At 42.6% G+C, this 25,503-nt stretch overlaps 1 pseudogene; it reads right to left on the bottom strand.

The window, feature by feature from the left end:
* Nucleotides 1-4,888: 4,888 nt before the first annotated feature.
* LOC127677352 (eukaryotic translation initiation factor 3 subunit G-like) lies at nucleotides 4,889-5,860 on the bottom strand (annotated as a pseudogene).
* Nucleotides 5,861-25,503: the final 19,643 nt, after the last annotated feature.

The raw sequence follows: 25,503 nt of genomic DNA on the forward strand, positions 1-25,503 counted from the left end.
ATCAGTTCCTGGCCTGAACCATGCAATGCTGTTCAAAATCTGTGTTCTTATGTGCTCCTTAGAGTCCGCTCCTCTTGCAAATGTTGAGTTTAAAGCAATGGGATGAAGAGTGCGATGCTTCCAAGGGACAGCCAAGATGGCCAAGCTTCTTTATCTTTCCTTGTAGTTTCATACCAAGCCCTTAACCCTACGTAGTGATAAAGAGGGACCTGCTCCCTTCATAGGCTTGTTCCCTGAATGTTGGGGAGTTTGGAAGATTAGGGAAGGGGCTTGGCACCATAAATGACCACACACACATACACACACACACACACACACACACACACACACACACACACAAACCTGAATTCAATACGTTCCTGCCATCATTATGCTTCCTTAGAATTTTAAACCTATATTTTATGTTTGTAAAAAAATAAAAAAGTCTTTGAATAAACCACACAATTGTGTGTTCAACATAGCCATACGCAAGCACCTCTTCACCTTGTGAAATCCAAAGTCAGCAGGAAGTCATGAATAGAAAAACTAAGGAATCTCAGTGATGGCTAAGTAATACCCTGATCATTTTTTCTCTTAACTTTGACCAGATCTGCTACTCAAGCCACATGAAGGGCTATGCTGTGTTATAAGGGTTGGTCTGGCACTGCTTATATTTAAATGCTAAATGCTGGCTCCCAAGATCTGGTTGCCCACTAGGAGCAGAGCAGATCGTCACATATGCCATGCAATGATGCTACATAGACCTTGCTCCCCAATTTAAATACAACTGGTGACAGCCAATTGCTGGGGGGAATAGAGACAGGTGGAGTTTGAGTTACCAGCCTGGGGGTCACAGGTAGGCACCACTAGGAGGAGGCAGAAGAGAGGGAGCGAGAGAAGGACGACAGAGGATGAGAAGACCAGAGAACAGTGGGTCTCCATGAGTCTTGAACTAACAGCACGTGCCAGAGTGACAGGCCTCTCCCGGACACCACACTGCTGGAGCAGAGCTAAACTCAGGGAATTTCAAAGAGCAAGTATTTGGGGAACAGTTGAACCAGTAGCTAGTCTAGCATTAAGAGGTTTTGATTAGGGTTAACCCCCCCTCCCCCAGTAATTACACATAGCCTATCATTAAGTAAGTGTAATAGTTTGATTCTCATTTGCTTAAAGTTAGATGAGGATTAGTTTAATAAATACTACTTTACACTGTGAGAAACCTATGGTTACCAGGACCTGTAACTACAGATGCAAAGGTCAACAATTTTATTGCCAAAACCGCATAGTGGCTATCCATTTAAAGTCATAAATGTATAATGCAACAATGTCATCATGATGTAAAATAAAAGAATACTGTTTTCTTTTTAATGTTATTTTAAACATGTATTAATGCAATGTTTAAAAATGTAAGTACACATGTGTAGCTGTATTTCTTCTTCTTCTTTTTTTTTTTTTTTTTTTGGCTTTATTGGGTTCATATATCTACCACCTTTCTCCACCCTAATCCCTTCCTCCACCACCCCAACACTAGGTAGGAGAGAAAGAAGGTTAGAGAGGAAAGGGACATAGACCTCTTTAGACTACTTCCTGTTGATTATGGGTGCTGAGTTCCTTGGGGCCCTTGTCAGAGCATCTCTAACCATCCACAGTAAAAGCAGCAAATTCACCAGCAGGACCCAGCAGCAACAGCAATGGCGACAGTGACGGCAGCAGCTGTCCCAGGCTTTCTCCGGCTCTCTTTTATACCTTCTTAAGAGTCCCCAGAATTCCAAATGTAAATTATCTTTAGCTGCCAAAAAATCACACCCCGCCCACAGGGTGAAACGAATCATAGATGGCAGCTGTGGACAATCTAGAGCAGCCCCGTATCCCACACCTGGAATTAAAACAAAACAAACAAAAAAAACCCCATAATCCCATAACAGAACTGGGTTAAAAAAAAAAAAAAAAAAAAACTCAAATCTCAATACACACCTGCTTAGCATCGTTTGAAAGGAAGTGTTTTCTTGGGTGTGTGGGAGGATAAGCAGGATGGTGAAGCTGGCTGGGGTGAAGAAGAAGACGAACTGAAGGGCTTCTTGGGGATTTTTACAATATGTCTTATTGCATCCCCGAGGTATTCCACTGGCGTCCCTGGAGTGTTGAAGCGATACGGTTACAAACAGTGGGGTGTTCTACCTCCTCGGTGTTCTGTCTCAGGCTCATGGTGGCGTCAGTAGCTTATCCTAGACTGCCATGTCAATAATTTCATCTTGTTTGTTTTGTTTCCAGACAGGGTTTCTCTATGTAGCTCTCTCTAGAGACCAAATTGGCTCCAAACTGAAGAAATCCTCCTGCCTCTGCCTTCTGAGTACTGGGGTTAGACACATGTGCAATGTAAACACCAGCAATATTCTCTAAGCTTGCAAGTACGACAGGATGTGCAAGGGTGGGAAGTGCTACGTCACAGCACCCCAATCATTGCTCTGGTAAAGATTCTGATAATTCTAATATTTAAAGAGAGAAAATTAAGAATTCATGATGATTTCAAAAAGCCATACAATTTTAAAATGTTTTTTTATTATGAAGAAAAACAAAAATAGTTTGTTGTCGAAATTATGTGATAGAGAGATGATTGTGCAATATATTATATCAGAAAACCTAGGTTTTCTCAGTTTGGAAGGCTCTGCATGACAGATAGATGAGCCACTTCGGTTGTGTTTTATAAAAAGAAAGTAGGGAAGGTATATGTTTGGTGGATGTGCAATCAGGTGTGGGGGAAGGGCGTACCTCTCCTCCTACCCAGGCTGAGGCCTACGCTGAGGTCCCTTCACCCTGAGGGACCAGCCACATACAGTATAGTATGGAATAGAGTTTATTCAGGGCAGGGAGAGGGGAGTTGAGAGGGTAGGGGAGAGAGAGAGAGAAAGAGACAGAGAGAGAGAGACAGAGAGAGACAGAGAGAGACAGAGAGACAGAGAAAGAGGAGAGGAGAGTGAGGGGAAAGAGGGAGAGAGAGAAGACAGCCATGAATACATGGAAAGAGGCGGGAGGGGAATGGAGAGAGAGGGGAAGGGGGAAAGGACAGAGAGAACAAGAAGGCAAGAGAGCAAGAGAGAGAGGAGGGGGCAAGCGGCCCCTTGTATCCTGAGTCAGGCATGCCTGGCTATTGCCAGGTAACTGTGGGGTGGAGCCTTGACAAAACGCTAACAACTTCAATCAAGAAAAAACAAACAAACAACCCCCCAAACAAAACAACAAAAACTATAAAATCTCACCCCACTTTAGGAAATCCTTGAAAAACATAACTAATCATCCTCACGGCTCAGAGAGGAATTGGTATATTCTTAACTACAAATAATTTCTTCTACTCTCAAAGATTGACCTGTAGCTTTATTTTCCTTTTCTGGATTTATGTGTTGCTAGGTTTTTACATGAACTTTAGTTCAACCTTAAACATAAATTGGGAAGAAAAACAAATATATCTAGGGTGGAGTCTGCAACAGGGAATGCAGAATTCCAAATCGGGGCTGAAAAACAGATTCAATGGTTTAGGGCAGGATGTGGTCCAAAGAGGAAAACTCTGAGGAGATGGCCCAGAAACCAGATTTCAGGCGCAAGTACTAAAGTTTCAGACCAGGAAACAACATAAGAAAGTCCAAATGAAAAACCAGGGGCCCAGAGATTTTGGATTTCAGCTCAGGAATAGAGTAAGATTGTCTCTTTTACCAATGCCCTTTACCAAGCCAATTCTTCTGTTTTTTATTTAGATAAATTTGCCCAAGGTTATGATTGCTACTGAGATGGGGTTTTAAGAAGACATCTGGAAGCAGCAAGGTTCCAATTTGGCACCGATGGCTGGCTACTGCCACACACTCTCTCTCGTTGAGGGACCACTGCCTGACCCACAGCTACCATCTCTCGGCTTCCTTTCAGTTCCTGCCAAGCCGTTCTCATCCTTGAAGACTCCTCCATTACATTTTAACTTTAATATTTTTTAAAATCTGTATTTTTTGAATTTTTGAGATGAGCCCTTCTTTGTAAGCCTGGCTGTCCTAGCGATTTGTCTGCGCTCTGCCTCCTGAGGGCAGCTATTAAAGGCATGTGCTACCATGCCTCCATTACATTTTTAAACTTACAGATTACTTTTCTACAAGAGAGGAAAAAATGAATTAAACCCAGATTTGGGTTTTCATCAATGTATATTACTAAATATTTGTTAATTAAACGACAAAGGTCTGAAATCAATCCAAGAGCAGAAAGTAAAGCAAAACAAGCAAACAAAACCCAAATGAACTTATTTCTCTTTTTTTCCCCAGCTACAGGAAAGTCACAGTGGCAAATATGTACAGATTGGATCTCTGCCAGAACTAGGCAGGATTAATCTGTGAAGACGCTGGTTCCTGTGGCTCTGGTACTTAGGGACATGGGGGTTTTGGTGGATTTAAGGAAAATGGCCTCATAGACTCGTATATTTGACAACTTGGCCCCTAGTTGATACCATTGCTAGGATAGAATTAGGAGGTGTGGCCTTGTCGGAGGAGGCGTGTCTCTGGAGGCTGGTTTGAGGTCTGAAAGGCCTCCTGCTATTCCCAGTGTCTCTGCCTGGTGGTTGTAGATCAACCTGAGGGCTCTCGTCCATTTCTACTTCAGTGCCTGTGCTTTACTGTCATGGCCTTTGACACCACAAGCCAAATAAAACATACTTCCTTTTACAAGACTTCCTTTTACGTGGTCATGGTGTTTTGCCACAGCTACAGAACAGTAACTAAGACAGGGTGGATCATAGGGTTCTAGAGTCGCTTCATCCAGTCCTTGTCTTTTCTTCATGATCGAAGCTAGCAGACATTTACCTCTTTTTTTTTTTTTTTTTTTTTTTTTTTTTGCATTTGGAGTCTGTTTACTGGAAGCTTTCTGGGGATCTGGGCAACAGCAGCAGGTAGCAGATGTCTTATTAATTCGTTGATGGCTTGACCCACTCGACATTGAGGATAAGATGGTTGTAGCCAAAGCCAGACACCCCTGCAAAATGGCACGTGCAGTATCCTCCCGGTGGTGAAAGCTGATAAAAGCGAAGCCCTTGGACTGCCGGGTGATCTTGTCCTTGGCCACGTAGATTCGGGAGACGGAGTCGAAAGGCCGGAAGAGTTCCTGCAAGTCAGTCTCACGAGCATCCTTGGACAGGTTAGTGGCACAGATGGTGACATTGTCGTCACTACGGTTTGGCTGCATAGTCTCTCCACTGCGGCTGGCCCTGTCCTGGAGACTAGGGGACACATACTTCCCTGTCTTGTTCTGGGCTGCTGTGTGGGGTCCAGCGCTCCTGGCAGTTTCTCCTTCTCAGTAGACAGGCCCAGATGCTCAGCTCCTTCTGTATGGGTGCTAGTGTGTCCTTGCAGGGCCAGCAAGTGGTCCAATGGTCGCCCTTGCAAATGCGGCAGGACACAGTCTTCTGGCCCTTGAACTTGTTCATTGGGTCCTCCTCCTGGCACTTTAGGTCCTCTTTGCTAGTGATGAAGGTCATGGTGACGTCATCACTGGCTGTGGTAGTGACCGAATTGGTTCCCGGTGGGTCCAACTCCAAGTTACCAAACTTCTTCCAATTCTTCCTCCTTGCCACAGCTTTTGATGCCTTCCGGGTCTCAATCCTAAAGGTTCTGATAGTCTTGAATTTCTTCCCATCTTCCTCTATCTTGTACTCAATCACTGTCTTTATATTGCCATTGATGGCTTCCTTGGGAGGTGGCAGTGGGTCTCTGGGCAGTATGTCGGGCTGTGGACTGGTGCCACCAGTGGACAGAGAGATTCCTTTCAGGAGTTCGCTGGTGACACACTTGTCCTCTCCCTCCTCTTCTACCTAGTTGGCCCAGCTGGGCTTCAAGTCAAAGTCGCCAGTCAGCATCTCAAAATCTTACTCCATGCAGCTTCTAGACCGGGTCCTTTACCTTCATTCTTTATTGTTTTATTTTCTTAGTACTTTGAGTCTTTACCATGAAAAGCTGTTGAAAGACAGTGGGTTGACAAAGCACACTTGTCTCTTTCCCAAGACCACATCGGAATGGGAATAAAGAACATAGAAAGGGATGAAGTGGCTGAAATTTTCCAGTCAGTGTTCATCAGTGGGAAAGCATGGAACAGTAACTGAATTAAGGCACAAAGGGAATCATTTAGGAGGCCAGAAGTGCTCCTTTGTGCAGGAGAGGTTCAGAAGCCCAGGGCAGTTTAAAGTGAGTGGGTCAAGTCCCTGGAGACCAGTACGAAAAGCGTGCACAAATATATTCACCTTCAACTATATCTGCGAGCCCTCCGCCGGAGTCCAGACTGTCAAGTGTCTTAATGAGTTTTTTCCTGCTTGCAAATACTTTGCAGATTTCTTAAACTTCCTTTAGGGCCTGTTTCAGTATAACTACTCTAGTCAGGAAATCTGTTTTATACTTTTAACTTAGTTTAATTATTCCATCCTGTGCACACTATCTTTCAAAGCCGGGCATAATTCTCTCCATAACACGCGTGCTTATGCTTGAAGATAATTATAAAATGTTCTCTCAAGACGAATGACTTCTATGTCTTTGGGCACAGCCATTTATTTTTCTAAACCCTTTATCACCCTTTGTGTGTTCCCTCTGATCTGCTTCCAAATTTCCTGCATTTATCACACCAAACCATAGAGCAGAAAACTGAAAATGCAGCCCTCCAGAGAGATCCCCAAAACAAAGGCTAGCGCTTAAGGCGTAGTTTACTTTTATGTAGATTTTAAGGCACCTTCCCACGTCCTGTTTTGTCACTTGAGGTACATATTGCATCATCTTCCTTTCAACTCTGATTGTTTGTCTATACTAAGTTGGGTTGAGACAGAGGTAGCCAAGCGTTCATTTACATCTGTTTAAAGTCGTCAGGACCACGAGGTCCTGAAGATTATCAGAAATTCATAGTTCTTTGCTGTCCTTGGAGCAGAAAAAGTCTAGGGACGGGACAATTCATAGAGACTTCTATACTTTCTGAGATGATGAAATGTTCTGTATTGGTGTGTTGCAATAGGCTGCTGCACATAGGCACATTGCCTGGGAAAATGTGGGTAGGGCAAGGGATTGGAGGTAAGCCCCGCCTTCTAGTGGCACTGGGGAGCAAACCAGCTCTACCGCTGAACTGTGTTTTTAGCCCTTTGTAATTTATTTCCAAAAGGACATCTTAAAAATTTGCTAAAGGTTGTCTTCATCTTGAAATCCCCTCTCAGTCTTCAGAGTAGTTAGGATCTGGCTTACAGGTTTGGAGGTTCAGTCCATTATTATCAAGGTGGGAACATGGCAGCATCCAGGCAGGCAGAGTTGAGAACTCCATATCTTCATATGAAGGCTGTTAGTAGAATACTGAGTTCCAGGCAGCCAGGAGGAGGGTCTTAAAGCCCACCCCCACAGTGACATACCTACTCCAACAAGGCCACACATACTTCAACAGGGCCACACCTTCTAATAGCACCACTCCCTAGGCTGAGCATATACAAACCATCACAGTTGCCAAAGTTGGTCTTGAATTTGCAACCCTCTTGATTCATCCTGTTGCAAGTGTCAGATTACAGGCCTTCACAAGGACCCATCACAAGGCAGGCCAATATGCCATATTTTAGGGCAAATTCGAGAAGCATCTTAATGGAATTCAAGTCTTTGGTGGCTCCTTGCATATTTTTTTTCAGTAATGTTGGTATTATGTGAGTAATTTTTGAGGTTTTCTTCATAAATACATACTCAGCTTTTTGCTTAGTGCAGTAAATTGGTTCTCAAGAACATGTAAATGAGCACAAAAACAAAACCACCAGGTGCTGAGATGGTGCACAAGCATTTTTGGGCAAAGAAGAAAAGGCTTACCTTGGACTCAGACCAGACTTGCTAAGCCATACAATAGTTTGAGAACACACACTGGCATGAGGAGGTCATATCAAAGGATATATGTGTATTATATATTACAAAATTTATAAGTATAAATTTATCTTGTTCATATATATGAGAATATATATATATTTGTGTATATATATGTAAGCAAAATATATCCCCAAAATACAGATATAAAGCAGACTTTAAATTGAATCAAATATATGTAAACACACACATATACATATATAATACATATGTATATTGGTATATATATATATATACACACTATATACACACATACGTATACATATGTACACACATATATGTTTGTATGTACATATGTGTGTATATATATTTATATATATGATTCAATTTAAAGTCTTCTGTGTGTCTGTGTATTTGGGACGTATTTTGCTTAAGTTGAGCTTTTAAAGGATTTTAAAGACCAGGGACAGAAGTCAAGAATCACCCTTGCTTTCTTGTGCATAAACATTCTTCAGATAAGTCTATAAAGTCTATAAAGAGCCTGTTCCTTATGAGTCTTTCTTTCCCTTATGAGAAATATATAGATATATTTCTTAAAAGCAATATAGTTTTATGGTTCTTTGTAAATGTATAGCTGTTGACTTCATTACTGTTTTCTTGCTCTGACCTTTTCTTTCTTACATTTTTATTTCTTTCTTTGAGGTGACATTTAACTTACAACACCTGCTTCAAGCTGGTGACCTTGACTTTTTTTTTTCCTGATAAAATAGAAGCTGTTTGAAAATTACGTCTCTTCCTCCTAACTTCAAACTGACTGAACTACTTGCGTTTATACCCGGTATATTCTGCTTTCTCTCCCTTTGCCATAAGTTATTTTTCTAGTTTGGTTTCTGTTACTGTGGTAAAACACTGACCAAAGCGGCTTGGCTGTGGATCAGGTTCCTTTGGCTTCCAGGTTACAGTCCATCATCAGGAGAAGTAAAGGCAGGAACTCCAGGCGGGAGCCTTGCTATGGGGTAACCACCAAAGAGGACTGCTCAGACACAGATACAAGCCAATAAAAAGTCCTTATTAGCCAGCTGTCAATTAAATGGGTGTTTGGGATCTCACTGTAGCACTCAGCCTTTCTTGGGGTGATCTTTCAAGTGCAAAAGCCATGTTCTGGGTTGACACCCTTTAGTTAACAAGAACAGTTAGCCCAAAGTGGAACCACAGAAGCCCAAAAGCAAGGTTAGTATATTTAGAGACTTTTCCAGAACTATGGACTTTGATGGATTAGGCCTTTCATTTCTGGCAGGCGGTGTCCTGTATGTCATTTTATGGCCTGAATGGTACTTCTATCATGGGGTCAGGGGCCTCCATGATAGTCATGTTGTGCTAAGGTCTGGGGGCCTATGAAGATCTGGGGCCCTGTTACAATGTAGAGGCAGGAACTGAAACAAAGATCATGGAAGAATACTGCTTGCTCACTCTTGCTCATGCTTAGCCTGCTCTCTTAAACAACCCAAGACAATCTGGAGTGCCACTGCCCATAGCAGCTGGGCCTTCCCATTATCAATAACAAACCAAGAAAATAGCTTAAGGCCATGCCACAGGCCAATCTGATGGAAGCAGTTCCTCTCGTGTTTCCTCTTCCCAGGTGATTCTAGTTGGTGCCAAATTGACAGCTGAAGCTAACTAGGACAATGCCTGATTCAACTGTGCTCTGCAAGCTCTCCCATGTTTACAAGAGTTCATCTCTCCTTAGCTGTTGAAAGATTTCCTTCTAAATTGATCTTGTCCTCATTATTCATCCATTGTCCATTTTCAGATGATTTCTTCCTATTATATACTTGCTTTAATGCCACTCATTCAGACAACAGCAATCATAGCAACCCTTATATGAATATGTATTTTTCTGGGTCAAATAAGCTTTTATGTTTGAACTGAATTATTAGTTTTCTTCTTTTCTACAGAATAAAGGTGGGCCACTGTCACTGTCATGACCAGGTTTCATCGAGTAGTGTCTTTTCTTGATGGAAGACTTTCCCTTGATTGCTTGGATGAAGCATGTAGCTATGTTGGGAGGGTCTGAGAGCCAAACGAGAATGAATTCCAGGCAGTAGTTTGCTAAGAACGATGGCTCTCAATCCACAACCCTCAGAATAAGTTTCTGCCAAGTCCTATGCGAGCTTGAGGATTGACTTTCTGCAAAGTTTATATAGCCTTGAGAGTTGATTAAAAAAAAAAGCCCTGGTTCATAACTTGCAGAAATTTTGAGATGTTAAAAGTGCTTTAAGTTGCTAAGTCTATGATAGTTGCATATGTAATAATAGCCAAGAAATATCCTGTTTCATCATCATTTATTACTTCTCTATAAAGTCCTCTCGTTTTTGTTTGTTTTGTTTTGAGACAGGGTTTCTCTATTTCTGGATGTTCTGGAACTCACTATATAGACTAGGCTGGCCTTAAACTCACAGAGGTTCATCTACCTCTGAACCCCAGTTCTGTAATTAAATGTTCTACCATGCCTGTCCATCCTCAACTTTTGTAACACCTGATAAAAAATTTTGGAGACTTTACATTTTTTTTCTTGGTTTTTTTTTTGGATTTGGTTTATTCTAGACAGGGTTTCTCTGTATAGCCCTGGCTGTCCTGGAACTCACTCTGTAGACCAGGCTGGCCTCAAACTCAGAAATCTGCCTGCCTCTGCCTCCCAGAGTGCTGGGATTACAGGCATGCACCGCCACCACCACCCAGCAAGACTTTACATTTCTAATCCATCAGTTATGTGTACACGGAATCTCTTGTGCTCTGGTTTTGTGTTGTAACTTTGCCAATCTAGCTGAAAATTGACTGAGATCTCTCCATTGAATGATTTCTCAGCTCTCAAAGTTTCCTTACCATCATTCCATTGCCTAAATAAAATAAAACCGTTAAACTGTTAGAATTAGCATCTAACACGTAGGGGCTAATGTTTCTCTCTAGCCCTGATGTGTCGACATAACATCCTACCAGAGAATGCCTTCCACTTCTGCATCCCACCTTCTGTAAAGCCTTTTATTTTTATTAGAATACTGCTTTGAATCCTCAGAAACCTGTGTCCCTGAAGCCCTTTCCACTCCAGATCTTTCTGCTGGCATCACTTCACAATTCTAAAATTCTTATCAGGATTCAAAAACAGAATATATCACACCATTGATTGCAGAATTTTTAGTTCACCTAATAGGACTAAAGCATTTCATGCTCATATGATACACATTTTTTGTTTAGGGTAAAAAATATACCGAAAGGTCACATGATTTTGTTTTTAGTTCTATCTTCTTAAAGCATCACTTTCATTTTTAATGTCTCTGATTTAATGGTTAGCAAGTGACAGTTTTGCTCAGTAACTACAAGTGATCCTCATAGTTGTTATAACGAGATACAACAAAGGCACAAGCAAACAATAGGGAGAGTGAGTGAGGAGTTTGCCTCTGTCCAGTGGTAGTCCACAAAGCCCACACCAACCCAGGGCTTCTGTGTGCTATCTCACCATAAAGATGAAGAGACACTGGAACCATTCATGCCCTCTTAAGTTTAGGATCAGGCACACATTGCCCTTTTCCTAAGAACAGTGATGAGCTTAACACAGGCAGAGTACTCTACTCAGTTTGATGCATATGCTGCCCTGCTTCCCAGAGTCTTTGACAGACATATTTCAAAGTTTGAAAAACAAAATAACTAGAATGGAATATTTAAGTCTTTGATCATCACTTCCTCTACTGAATACCTGGAAACTCAATTTCCTAGTGTTTTCAATAGTGATGGGGAAGCACTCGCTTTCTAAAACATCTTCATATTATTCTTGAGACCCAAAGGTTACACATTAAAAGAAAGAAAGAAAGAAAGAAAGAAAGAAAGAAAGAAAGAAGAGAGAGAGAGAGAGAGAAGAGAGAGAGAGAGAAGAGAGAGAAAGAAGAGAGAGAGAGAAGGAGGGGGAGAGAGGGAGGGAGGGAGGAAAGGAGAGGGAGAGAAAGAGAGGAAGGAGGAAAACAGATGATAGAGGAGTGTAGTTTGTAAACTCATGAAGGTTTCTGAAATCCATGGCTGTGTACGTGACAGTGAAGAGGCATCTGTCATGGTTTCCATCCCACTTAGAGACTCTCTCACGCACCACCTAACTTTGAATTTACTTCCACACTGGAAGTTTAACCCAAACTATCCTAGCTCAGTGTAACCATACATTAAAAGTTTATTCATGCAAAGAATTTGGTTAATAATTTAGGCATTTCAAAGGTCTAAACTTCCTAGAAAGTTCCTATATTGAGGAAAGGGAGAAAACTCAAAAAGTCTAAGAGTCGAAAATGGTTACACATCAGTCTCCTTCTCTTTAAAGAATTTCCTTAATTCCCCAACCTCACTACCAGTGTCACTGAGGCTTTAGTGCGTGAACAACAGCATACATCAACAAAAGCATAATGAAGCTGGCCAGGGTGGTGCATTCCTTTAATCCCAGCACTCAGGAGGTAGAAGCGGGCCAATCCCTGAGATGGAGGTCAGCCAGGTCTATAGAGCAAGTTAAAGGACAGCCAGAGCTACACGGAGAAACCCATAATTAAATAAATAAACTTATATGAGAGAGATTTTCTTTTTTAAAACTAACTCATATGCATAGTAGCATTGTACTGTATAGGATAAACCTTTCTTTGTAAAAAGATGTCTGTTGTCCTATTATATTTTGAAAGTTTTCTTGTCATATGCGTGTTATTGATAGAAGGTGTCATGATTTTGATAGTTATTAAATATATAATCATTTAAATTATGAGAAAAGAAAAATTAGGCAGGTGGTATGTAGATTATTTAAGTCTGAAAAACATTGACATATTCCATTAGATAATGGAAGATGATTTCTATAAGGTAGTATGAGGCACTAACATTATGTTTTAAGTTTAAATTACTATGCTTAAGAGATCTATAAAACAAAAATTCCTCTAACCTGTAAGCCTCACTTGCCCCAGGACTGATAACTTCTTATTATCACCAGTGGGATTAACAGAAAGAGGGTTTTTTGTTTGGTTGGTTTGGGGGTTTTTTGGGGGGGGTTATAGGACTGTAGTGAGAGATTTTAAATGAATAAGACTGTCAATTACAATAATTTGGTTGAATCTACAGGACATTAGATTTATTGCAATAAACCAAGCAGGAAAAGTCCTAGAGTCTTTTTTGTTTGTTTGTTTGTTTGTTTGTTTGTTTGTTTGTTTGAGACAGCTTTTTACAATGTAGCCATAGCTAGCCTGGCACTCACCTCGAAGATCAGGCTGTCCTCAGACTCACAGAGGTCCATCCACCTATCTCTACTTCCCAAGTACTGAGTTTAAAGGGACAGCTCACCATCTGTTGTGTGAAATAATAAAAAAGAGGACCTGTCTTTATCTTGTGGAGATTCTTACTCTCAACTCCACAATCTCTCCACCCAGCTTGCTAGGTTCCCACTGGTGAATTACTAACATGCCAATCCTGTGCTTCAAATCCCCCACAGCCTTTGTGGAGTACCTGCGGCAAACCCACGCTTGGCTGCTGTACCTTTCTCTCTTGAACCCAGACAAGCTGCTGTGTGAAGGAAAATGCAGCACAGACTTAGTTCAGAAACAATGGTAACTGAATCTCTCTGCACAACAACTAAAACCTAATCTTGCAAACTTTATTAAAATCTGATCCCTCCAGTGGCAGATCCTTGCAGATCTGCCATGATACCGGGAAACTCTAGCAGCTACATCTTACACCTCTGCTGTCCCAGTTCCAAAAGGAAGTAACTCTCTCTTGCTTCCTTTCTTCTTTCATCTGTGGAAGCTGTGTTAGGCTTCCTATATATTTTCAGTTAATGTTGGTCATTCTTGGATTTCTTACAGGGTTGAAAAACTACTCATAATCTCATAGCCAACCGAGGCTACTTGCTTTGAGAGAATAGATTTGAGAGGATGGTTTTCAGATGGCATACAGTCTAAAGCCAGAACATGAGTTAGGTGTAGAATGATAAGTCTTTTAATTTAGGATAGATGACAATGTTCTGCCTTAATGACAAAATTGATGGACTGGGTGTTAGATTTATCTATACCTTATAAATTATAAAATGGTAATAGTCTTGCTCTATATTGAGAGAAAGCTTTTGTTTTTTATTAGAACAGAAAGGGGGAAATGTTGTGGATGGCTCTGTGTTGCTTGCTCTCCCAGGAGAGGCTATCTGGTTTGAGGAATAAGTCACATACTCAGGTGGCTTCTTGTGAACAAATCCCCTAATGAATAAAGGGGCCAATCACTAGATGAGTAGGTGGGACTTCCAGGTTGGACAGAAGGATCCACCAGAGGGACCAGATTTTAATAAGGCTTACAAGATTAGGTTTTAGTTGTTGCCCCCGAGAGGTTGAGTCACCATTGTTTCTGAACTAAGTTTGTGTTGCATTTTCCTTCATGCTGTGGCTCCTGTGGGTACAAGAGAGAAAGGTATGTCAGCAAAGTATGGGTTTGCCTGAGGTGCTCCACAAAGGCCATGGGGGAGTAGAAGCACAGGGATGTTGTGGTAGCGACTTGCCAGTGGGAACTTAGAGAGCTAGGCAGAGAGATTGTGGAGTTTAAAGTCAGAATCTCCACCAGATAAAAACAGGTCAGCCATTGCCTGTGAGTGCATGGCCAGCCAGGCCACCAGGGCAGAGGCATAAGTGTGGGAATGTGCTGGATCTACTTTTTTAATATTTCACGCAACAACCATCCTCCACTAGAATACACATATGAAGAGAATTGCTGATAGATGATCAAGACCCAAAATCATTTGAGGGTTGAGCCAACTTGAACCTCCATCCGCTTTCAATGGGATTAATTGGACAGAGAAAAACGTACCTGTCCGTAAGGCAGAACGCCCCAAACCCAGAGTCATAGAAACCTCCAAACACATTAGTGGAGAGCCTGTTGGGTCAGTTCCGTAACTGGATGCACGAAAGTAGTTTATAGGGATGACAAAGGGGAGCCATTCCTCCCTCAGGCATCAGTACATAGTATCAGGACACAGATGCAAAGGGAATGCTTATCAAAGTAGAAATGACAGATGGTCATCCCACCATCCTTCCCTGTCACTGTATGACATATGGTGATAATACAAACAGAACAATCTTTGGTTGCTTTTATTCTACTTTTTAAAAATATCCTAAATACAGTTGACCTCTAGGCAGAGGGCTATCCCTGCCCCATTTCTTATATGCCTACAGAGTAATTGTGGAACAGCAGGATGGGCCATCTCCAATGCTGACGACATTTTCTCTCATGTCTAAAAAGGTCAACTAAAAAGCAAAGATGTCTTTGGTAGGGATCTGTGTGGAGGTCTAAGATGAGTAATTCGTGCTGCCCCTCAAGCTTTGTAAATTCCAGTGTCACTTCTTGTAGGAAGACTAGTGAAAGTAGGTAGATGAGGAGAAACTCTCTAGAGGGAGACAACAAGCAGGCTCAGTGAGAGAGGCCATAGTCAAGGAAAGAACAGAAGGACATATCAACCTCTTAGTAAGTCTCCTGTTTTCCCCACAGTAAAAGCTGACATAGGTCATTCTCTTTTAGTTCTTGGCATGCAGAGTCAAAGCCTGCAATATCCTGCCTTATGTGCTATGATCCAGAGTCTTTGTGAAGGTTGACACATCTCTAGGTACTTTCCTGGTCCTCGCTGTGTGAACCTGGGGAACACTGGAGATGTACCCTTTCTTTGAACTAAGAACTACTGAATTGTATTTTCTACTTTAGTTCAGGTGAGCTTATTGGAAATTAAGATGAAGATGTTTTGTTTAAGGAACCAAACTTATTTCAATGCAGAAGACCTACCTAGCAGACGAGATGAAGTATCTCCCTTCTGTAACTGGGAGTCGTTTCAGAGGTGCATCAGTCAGCATTCCATCGGCGTCACAAAATGCAAGTGAGAGTCAACTCATGTGGAAGAAATGCTCGTTTTCACGTCTCATTCTGTTTTTCAGGCTGTATTATACTTGTGACTGTAGTGACTCACGCAGAATACCACAGGGGAGTGAGCAGTGAAGCAAGCTGCTTGCATTAAGATAGGCCAGAAGTAAGACAAAAGAGGGTCTCCAAGAGCCCCTTCCAGTGTATCTCAGTGATTTGATTTCCTCATAATAGCTCCTGTCTCTTAAAGGACTCACTCCTACCCAAATACCACTTTGCTCGTCACAAAACCATTAACACACAGGCCTTTGATGGATGCTTAGAAAACCTTTCCAAGAGAGAACATCTGTGCCTTACAGTGAAAACACCCATGGCGGGAGATTATGGAATGGTAAGGGTGCCAGGCCTTGCTTCAGTCTTTAGCACTACATAAAATCGTGCATGGTGTGCTTACCTTGGAGGCAGAACCCAGAGGATCAGGAATTAAAGGTCATCTCAGTTGCAGAGTAAGAGGTCAGCCCAGACTACGGTCTCAAAACAAACAAATAAACCAATACTTCATAGACTCCATGACTGTGTCATGAAATAGGATTAGTAAGGCAGAGCATATAGTCTGTCCACTTTTAAAGGCATAGTATTCTAGGTCAACACCTTAACTATCAAATTGAAAAAATACCTCTACTGTCCTTTAGCTAGTGTGTATGTAATGTGGTATTATGTGGCGGCTATGCTTCTGCCTCCCCTAGCTCCCAGGACTGTGTTACAAAACATCATTTGTTTTACCAGTGGAAGTGGGAACGATGATTTTTGCTGCAGATGTAGAGAAGAGAAGAGAGAAATAATTTACCACAGCCTTTTTTCCTCATGGACATTTGTGGGGTTCTCTTTGATTAACACCTTATGTGGTGACCGGAGTATCCCACATGTTCTGCTGCCTTTGTGAACCCTTTTCAGTCTTCATTTGGCAGATTACATTTATTTTTGTCTGTTGGCAGCTGTCTGAAGTATTCATTTGCCTTCCTGGAAATGGTTTTTGGTTTGTCCTGATGCTTAGGCTCACTGAAAAAGGGATCTTCCAATTACAGCTTGCATCAATTTCATGGGCCATTTGGAAGTAAAAACACAGCTCTTCTGTTACAAGTCCTTGAGGGATGGCAACCCTTTGTTACAAGTCCTAAAGGGATGGCAACCCTAAGTGTGAGTGACGTTACCTTACTTTATTTTATAGCCAGGGGAAACTTAATCACTTTACGGGAAACCTAGTCTTTCCCATAATCCAATAATATTCCCTGGATTGTAATGGGTTTAACTTTGAATTCTTTTAATCTAATGTTCATGTTTCTTGACACCTATTCGTATCTTCAGTCAGACTTGGTGTCCAAGTAGAGAGGAGAACAGAAAAAGTAGCAAATCTTGCATAATTAGACTTGGCTGGAAGGAGGACAGCTCAGTCATTTCCCTGCTTCCTGGAAAAGAATGTGATTACAGTGTCCCCATCAGTCAGTCACATACAACGGGGTGCTGAGGTCATCCTTGAGCCTCTCTTTCATGCAGGATAAGCATCCTCCAGGCTTTACAAACTTCAGTTTCCAAGCTGTCTCATATAGCAACACTCTTATGGCAGTGCCCATCAGAAGATGCTAAAACTGGGCTTCCTGTGACATCATGGTTTCCACTGTGAGAATAATAAGCAACAAGTGCAAGAAGCCAGAAACCATCCCGAGGCATTCCAGGGCCCAGGTTTTACTGCTAGAGAAAGCACACACATTGGAAGTAGGAAGTTTCCCCTGATTTTACCTGTAATTCTATCACAGTGTTAGATGTTGAGGATTGGATGGGGCCTTTGTTGTTATGTTACTTGCCTGGACTCCAGCACCAGAATCCTGGTGGTTTAAAACAATAGAAATTTGCCTATGTCAGGTCTGGCATCCAGAAGACTGAAATCAAGTGATCAGCTGGGACATTCATGCTCTCTGGACACTCTGGGTGGGATTCTTCTTCACTTCTTAGCTGACGACTGTCGCTGTTCCCCATGCCACTTGCAGCATGTCTTGCAGCTCATCATTTTTGTCCCTGTCATTTACTGGTGGCATTCTCCCTGTGTGTGTGATCTCTTTAGGGAGCACTGTTCTTATTAGACCAGTTCCTACCCTGCCTCAGGATGAGCTCTTATATCTGTGAAAACAAATCCTGATTAAGGTCATTCATAAGCCCTGAGACATAAGATTTCAACATATTCCTTTAGAGACCCACATCAATCTACAGGAATTATAATACGACTCATAGAGCTGTGGATCATATGATGTCATAATTGACTACCTTTGGGTAAAGTAGTTGCACGCTCATTAAATGGATGCTTGGCTGTTAAATTGCTTCTTTAGGATATAAGTTGGGGTTCTGTTCTCAGATCTATACTAAAGAGAGGTCTAGTGAAATCACTGAGTGTTTGGTTTGCAACAATGGGAACCTTCCCTTGGAGATACTTTCTGTGCCATAGAAAGTAAATTTAGCTTTCTGTCCAAAGGGCCCATAGAATGAAATAAAAAAGTATCAATTCAACAGATATTATTTGGGTACATCATTTATGCTACTCTGTGACCTTGATGCTAGACATACAATGATATATTTTTTTAAAAGTTGCTTTTCTTCACTTACTTGGAACCAAAGACTTGTTGGGAGGAAAACCAAGTATACTACTGAAGATGCTAAAAATAGAGGTTATCAAAAAAAAAAAGTGGGACCACAGGAATGAAATTTGTTAGTAAGTATAGGGATGTGTTGAAGGTAGTATGGTACTATTTACATTTGTCTTAGTCAGGGTTTTACTGCATGAACAGACACCATGACCAAGGCAACTCTTATAAGGCTAACATTTAATTGGGGCTCATGGGTTCAGAGGTTCAGTCCATTATTATCAAGGCGGGAACATGGCAGCATCCAGGCAGGCAGGATGCAAATCAAACTGAGAGTTCTACATCTTCATCTGAAGGCTGCTAGCAGAATATTGGCTTCCAGGTTGCTAGGATGAGGGTCTTAAAGTCCACACCCACAGTAACGCACCTACTCCAACAGAGCCCCACCTTCTAACCAGGGAGAGTGCCACTCCCTGGGCTGAGCATACACAAACCATCACCACCTTGAAATCTATATTGTTTCATGGCAGACAATGAAGAAACAGTCCAGGATGTGGAGGGAATGACAGATGCAAGGCCTTAGGTCACGTACTGTGATTGTCACAGAGATAGTGTTGCAAAGACACAGTCAGAATCCAGTGGCCTGCCTCAGTTATTGGAAATCAGTTTCTCAGAGGTGTGGAACCGTCCCCGTGAACTCCAATCATTAAGAACATGTCTGTGTGTTGTGATCATAAAACGAGAAAGAGGTTTAGAGAATATGGTATATGGCAGTGTAGGGGAAGAGGGTGACCCAGCGGACCCATGCTGAGCCATCCCTTCCCTTGAGGGACCAGACACACACACCAGCATAGTATAAAACAGAGTTTATTCAGGGCATGGGGAGGGGAGTTAAGGGGGTAGTGGAGGCAGAGAAAGGCAGAGAGAGGGAGAGAGTAGAGAAGCAGAGGCCGGCCATGACCTCGTGGAGAGAGGGGAGGGAAGGAGAGCCCAAGAAGGGCAAGAGAGAAGCTGAGAGTGAGAGAGGTGAGAGATAAGAGAGATAAGAGAGAGTAAGAGAGAGATAAGAGAGAGAGGAGGGGCCGAGCAGCCCTTTTTATAGTAGGCCAGGCCTACCTGGCTGTTGCCAGGTAATGGTGGGGAGGGGCATACCTGGCTGTTACCAGGTAATTGTGGGGTGGAGCTTAGACAGAATTTGGTTTAATTAAAAAAGAAAAAAATTAAAAAGAGGCGACGGCGAAGCAGGAATAGGGTCGTCTTTATGATATCTGGTTGCTTCATGCTGACATTGGGGGCGACGTGCTTATGGGGGATCTAGAAATGGGTATGGGGATGTTGTTGATACTGAGAGCTGTGACATCATATAGGCGACAATTAGGACAGTGTAACTATAGGCCTGTTGCCAAGGCAACAGTCGCCATATACCCAGAATTCAATGGCCTACTTTTATTTGTAATTTATGTCATCACTCATATATAATTGGGTAGCATTTCTCCCCCACTCTCTCTCTCTTTCTTTTCCTTCCTTCTTCCTGCCCACTATACCTTTCCCCATCTTAAATAAAGCCCCACATGGAACTGTTTGGCCTGGTGTATCTCATTGCGGCCCATGTCTCCACTGCATCCCTGTGGCCCACGCGGCGGACAGACAGGTGAGGTGACCTGTGCTGCAGCGTAGGCAGACAACCTTCGTGGAAAAAACCAACAGATGTTTGTCCAGTCTCAGGAGAATTTATACTAGGAAAAAACCCACAAAGGCTGGAGAGAGAGGCAGAGTCTAGGACTGGGGAGGTGCAGGAGGCTCTCACCCCTTTCCACGCCAGATATGAAGGAGATTCAAGGACAAGCAGGTGGCAGGTGTAGCAGGAGCACGGGGCATCTGCATTCGGTTGGGTGGTGGACATGGAAGCACCTGCTGGTGACTAGGAAAGGGAAGATGGAAGTGAGATCAATGAGTCCAGAATTCTAGATTTATATCCATGATCAACATGGGAGAGATAAAAGACCTTGGGTTGTTATCCAGGTAAGAAAATGAGTTTAAAAGGATAGATGAGGAGAAAGGGGGGCGTGTCAAAAACGATAAATTACTTCTCTGCTGGTGAAATGAGCCGATTCAAGACAGATTGAAATATATCTAAACGCAGGTTTATTGGGAAATTGCCTTCTGGTGGGCAAGTTCACCTTCCCAAGGAAGGAGGGCAGGGAAGTCACCACGGGAGGGAGACAGAGGGGAGGGAGAAGAGAAAGAAAATTCACACAGAGAGAAAAGGAGAGCAGAGAGGAAGGGACAGGGAGACCAAAATGTCTGGGTTATACAGGGAGGAGCCTCTGGGGGGGGAAGGCAGCACAGCCCTTGGCTGCGGAAGTTCAAGGTTGGGGGCGGGGCGGGGTGTGCCAGGGAGGGACTGGGGGAACCTGGAGGCCAGGTCTGCTTTGGGATGTAAAATATGTACTTCAGCCCCTTATATAGGGTCTGAAACCCAACAAAAAAAGATGTCAAATCTAAAGTGCAATTTAGTCTAATGTCAGGCATAGTTCATAAAGTGTGTAAGAGTCGTCGGGGCTTATGGTTAAAGAACGTTTCTTTACTAATATATTACTGAATAATTCACACACACACACACACACACACACACACACACACAGACAGACACAATTTTAGGATGTGTAGATTTCTCTCAAGATTCTGTGAAAGATAAACCACCCCTATGTGAGTTGATGTAATAAACAGATGACAGAAAGCTTCTCTCATTTTGCCAAGTCCAGAACGTAACTTGAACTCTGTGAGGCATCATCTCACAACTCGAAGACAGTTCATTCTTTATGTAGAGTTACTGAAAATTACTTCTTTGAATGCCTGATTTACTGTCACAAAAGCTTTTCATGGTGAAAGAACCTGGTTGAAATACACAATAATGCCATTTAAACCATGAAAGAGAATGGCTGACATCCAGCCAGTGGACTTCAGAGGTGGGACACAGAATACATTTTCTAAGACTCTAGCCAGCTTAAGCCCGGTGGCGCTGGCTTCCTTGCCCTTCTCTGGAATTCCCTTTGCCTCGCTAAAACCGGCTGGATCACATTCCTGAAGTTAGCCCCCAAGGTCTATTCCCTTATTTGGCCACTTCTTCCGCCAGAGGCTGACTACCAAGGTTTGAACTGTTATTGAAATCCAGCAGTCAAAAACCCCCGTTTGGCTCACCTAATTAACATGCCCAATTAAAATTAAATTGAACACCTCATCCTGACACAGGTTCCCCTTGTACCTTATAAACTTCCATTTTATGAGCCATGTCTGTCTCCTCTCTAGAAGGAGGCAGTCTTTTATTGCCCTGGGACAAGTACCCCTCCCCCTCTCCCTTGCCCCTTTTCTCCCTCTCCTTTGTGCCCTTTCCCATCTCCTCCTTCATCCATCTTTTGACTCTGTCCCAGTCTCTGCCCTCTGTTCCTCTGGGGCACACAAATCTCCTTTGTTCTGAGAACTTGGTCTTGAGGTCTGACTTTGAGGTCCAGGATACTGGCTACAGTTATGTGAGTTGGTTTTTAGATTTGTACTAACTCTGATCAATAATATATCCTACTGATTCTGATCCCTGACAGTATCATTCAATCTTCTAAAACTAAAGAAAGTAGATTAGAAACAGAAGATAAAGGAGACCCCATACAACATGCTTTGTCATTTAGAGCATATGAAATTAACCGGAAAGGGATTAGGCCTTGAGGAGCAGAATCTTAAGGGGATAGCTAAACCGGGTGAGCTGGTGATGGGTTTGTTCCCAGGTTTTGGCACCATATGAAGGGTCATAAAAAGAGAGAGAGGGGTTTAGGGAGTGTGGCACGGCGGTGTGGGGGAAGGGGGTGCCTAGGCGGGCCCATGCCCAGGCACCCTCTTCCCCCTAAGGGACCACACGCACACAGAAATGCTATAGAATAGAGTTTATTCAGGGCAGAGGATGGGAGTTAGAAAGGCAGAAAGAGGGAGAGTAGAGAAGTGGAGGAAGGGGTGAGGGGAGGGAAGGAGAGCCCAAGAGGGGCAGAGAGGTGAGACTGCCAAGAAGCAAGAGCCATGAGAGAGAGGAGGGGCAAATAGCCCCTTTATGGTGGGCCTGGTCTATGGGGCGGGGCATACCTGGCCGTTGCCAGGTAAGTGTGGGGTGGAGCTTAGACAGAATACTAACAACTGGTGTACTACTTTAGACCCAGTATTCAGGAGGCAGAGGCAGAAGTAGGTGAAACTCTTGAGTTTGAGGCCAACCTGTTCTACAGAGTGAGTTCCAGGCCAATCAAGCCAACACAAAGTCCCTTGTTTCTTAATATTGAACTAACAATTGCTGACTTAATAGTGTTGGTCAATAACTGAATGGATAGATAGACTAATCAGAAGATGTCTCCTGCCAGGCGCGGTGGTGGCGCTCACCTGTAATCCCAGCACTCTGGGAGGCAGAGGCAGACGGGTTTCTGAGTTCGAGGCCAGCCTGGTCTACAGAGTGAGTTCCAGGACAGCCAGGGCTATACAGAGAAACCCTGTCTCGGGGGGAAAAAAAAACAAAAGAAGAAGAAGAAGAAGTCTCCTAAGAATCTGAACTATGACACAGGAAGTAATCAATAGGGTGTCTCAGGCAGAAGTAAACATGTAAACTGAACAGGGCAAAGGCTTTTATTTTGGTAAGAACAAAACAAAACAAAACACACACACACACACACACACACACACAAAGACAAATTAACTGACAACACATGCTGTAGCTCTCAGGAGCAGAAAGGAAGCAGGTTGGCAGAGACCAAAAGTTATCAGGGCCCAGGCCTGGCAGAGAAAAGGCCATCTAGTGACACCAAGATGTCTTTTCAGTAAACTTCCTGTCTCCATGAACCTTCATTGTAACTCCCTTCATTGTAACTTTAGTTCTTAAACTAGCCAGTGAGACTCTTTACAATGAATAGACACAGCCTAGTGAGTCCCTCCGGGTAGCCCAAGGTCATTTTGAGTCTTAATACCCATGATACATCTCAAGGTACATGCTATTTCTACCAAAGGAAAGTATAAAAATAAAAAAAAAAGATTTGTTCAGATTCACCCAGCTACTGGGGGTGGGACTGGGGGTGAAAAATCAAATCCAGGGCTGTCCGGCACCACAAAACTAAAGCTTGTCATTTTTATTTTTAATTTTATGTTCTCCAGCTGGAGTGGGAGATATAAGAGGCTCCTACCTCAGCCTCTGAAGCACTGAGCTTTTAGGTGTGTGACTTGTTCGTTTGCTTTTGTTTTTAAGTATATTATCTACCCTACCTAATTTTTAAAAATAAGTTACATAATAAGCCAAAATTCCCTTTAAACCTTCTTTTGCTTAAAATCCTAAGTACCATTGAGTTGAAATATATGCAGGTACTACGTTAGAGTAGACTTTTAGTAGTTAGGATCTCAGGTTTGGTTTTTCTTTACAGTCAATGAAGGACCTTAGGCATTGTCTTTCAACTGACTTTTTTGAAAGTAGACACTTTAAGTCAGCATGGTGGCACATTTCAGACTGGAAGAGAAAAATCTCAAGCTTGAGGCAAAAGTCTGAGCCTCATAGCTGGTTGTAGGCCAGTCTGGGCTACGGAGCAAAGCTTCTTATAAAAATCTCGTAAAATATTTCCATAAGAAAAATTAATTTATCACTCAAGTGTGCTTTCTGGAATATGGTTTTGACTTTTCAGAATCAATAAATGGTTCTAGAAATAACCGTGCGTGGAAAATACTTCTAAGCCACAGTTTACACAGCAGTGTTCAGAGTGGTGACTCTCACCTAAAGCTGAAACCAACGGGTGTGGTACAGTGTTCACACTCTTGCCTTGGCAGGGACAGGGATGGTGGGTCACGAGAGAGGATTAAACCTAAGAAAACAGGGACTTTGAAGCCAGTCCTTTGTGGATCCAGACTTCATTATATTTCTTGGCGGCTGTCCTTTACCCTCTGAGATTTTGGGTTCCCTCATCTAGAAAAGCAGTCATGACAATGCCATAAAACCTTTCTCAAGGATTTTCTCAAAAGCTGAATGAGGAAGCAGCCACCAAATCCGGCATTTGTCGAATTTATGAATTTTTTTTTTATTTCTAGATATAAAATCCTTTGGCATGGGCAAGGTTTTCGGCATGACACACTTTAATTATTACCTGAACGCCCAGACGCTCATGCATGAAAGGTCAGAAAAATATTATAGTGGCTTTCTTATGCAGTGGAAAATGATCTCACAGCCACAAGCTCTCTGTCTCTCTCTCTCTCTCTGTCTCCCCGAATCATCCTTCTCTCTCCCATCTTAGCACGCATTTCTAAGTAACATAGAAGTCAAAACAGTAAGGTAAGTTATCAGGTAAATAGTTTCCTGTCACCTTCTCGTGTTTCTCCACCATTTCTCCCCACTAAATATTTTCTCAAATGAGAAGTGAAGAATGAGTAAATCCACAAAACGACAAAGAAGACAGTAGAAAATTGCAGGGAGGCGATATTCTGAAAACATCGCATTCCAAGAGTATCAACTTGTGCTGGACCCCAGAGCCACAGTTAACAGCATACCTTGAGGTCATTAAAGACCTAAGACTGCTATCCTACTGTGGACTCATACTGTTTACTCTGCTTTTAAGAGAACAATGTAACAGCCACCCTCAGTGGATTCCCATGTAATCATCTTTTACAACCTAAGCTAACTCATAGCTGTCATTTTAAGTCATGTATTCCTCCATGCCCCTGGCTCAGAAAATGCATGCGGATCATTTGCTAAAAGCATCACATACAGAGGTTGAGAAGCAGCTTCCTACAATTTACCAGAGACTGAAGTGACTATTTATGGTTACTGGTTGATAAACAATGTTTGTTTTCTGGGTCAGTTGGGATCAGTTGGAGCCAGGGACATAATCCCTGTTAAAACTCTGCTAAAGATTTCTGTCAAGTACCCAACTCATTTCCCATGTGATGCTTTCTACTCTGTTCAACTAATACAGAACAAAGGCCTTTGTTAGGGACAGACATACACAGCTCATACAATAGACACAGAAACACACAGGCGTATACAAGGACACACAGTCAGAGGAACAAACAGATTCATAAGACAGCCTCTGGGCAGGTCCAGAGTCAGACCCACACCAGGAGCATGAAATAGAGAATTCAAATCTGGACTCACACCTGGT

The sequence above is a fragment of the Apodemus sylvaticus genome, chromosome 2 (assembly GCF_947179515.1).
Source record: "Apodemus sylvaticus chromosome 2, mApoSyl1.1, whole genome shotgun sequence".
NCBI classification, from domain to species: Eukaryota; Metazoa; Chordata; class Mammalia; order Rodentia; family Muridae; genus Apodemus; species Apodemus sylvaticus.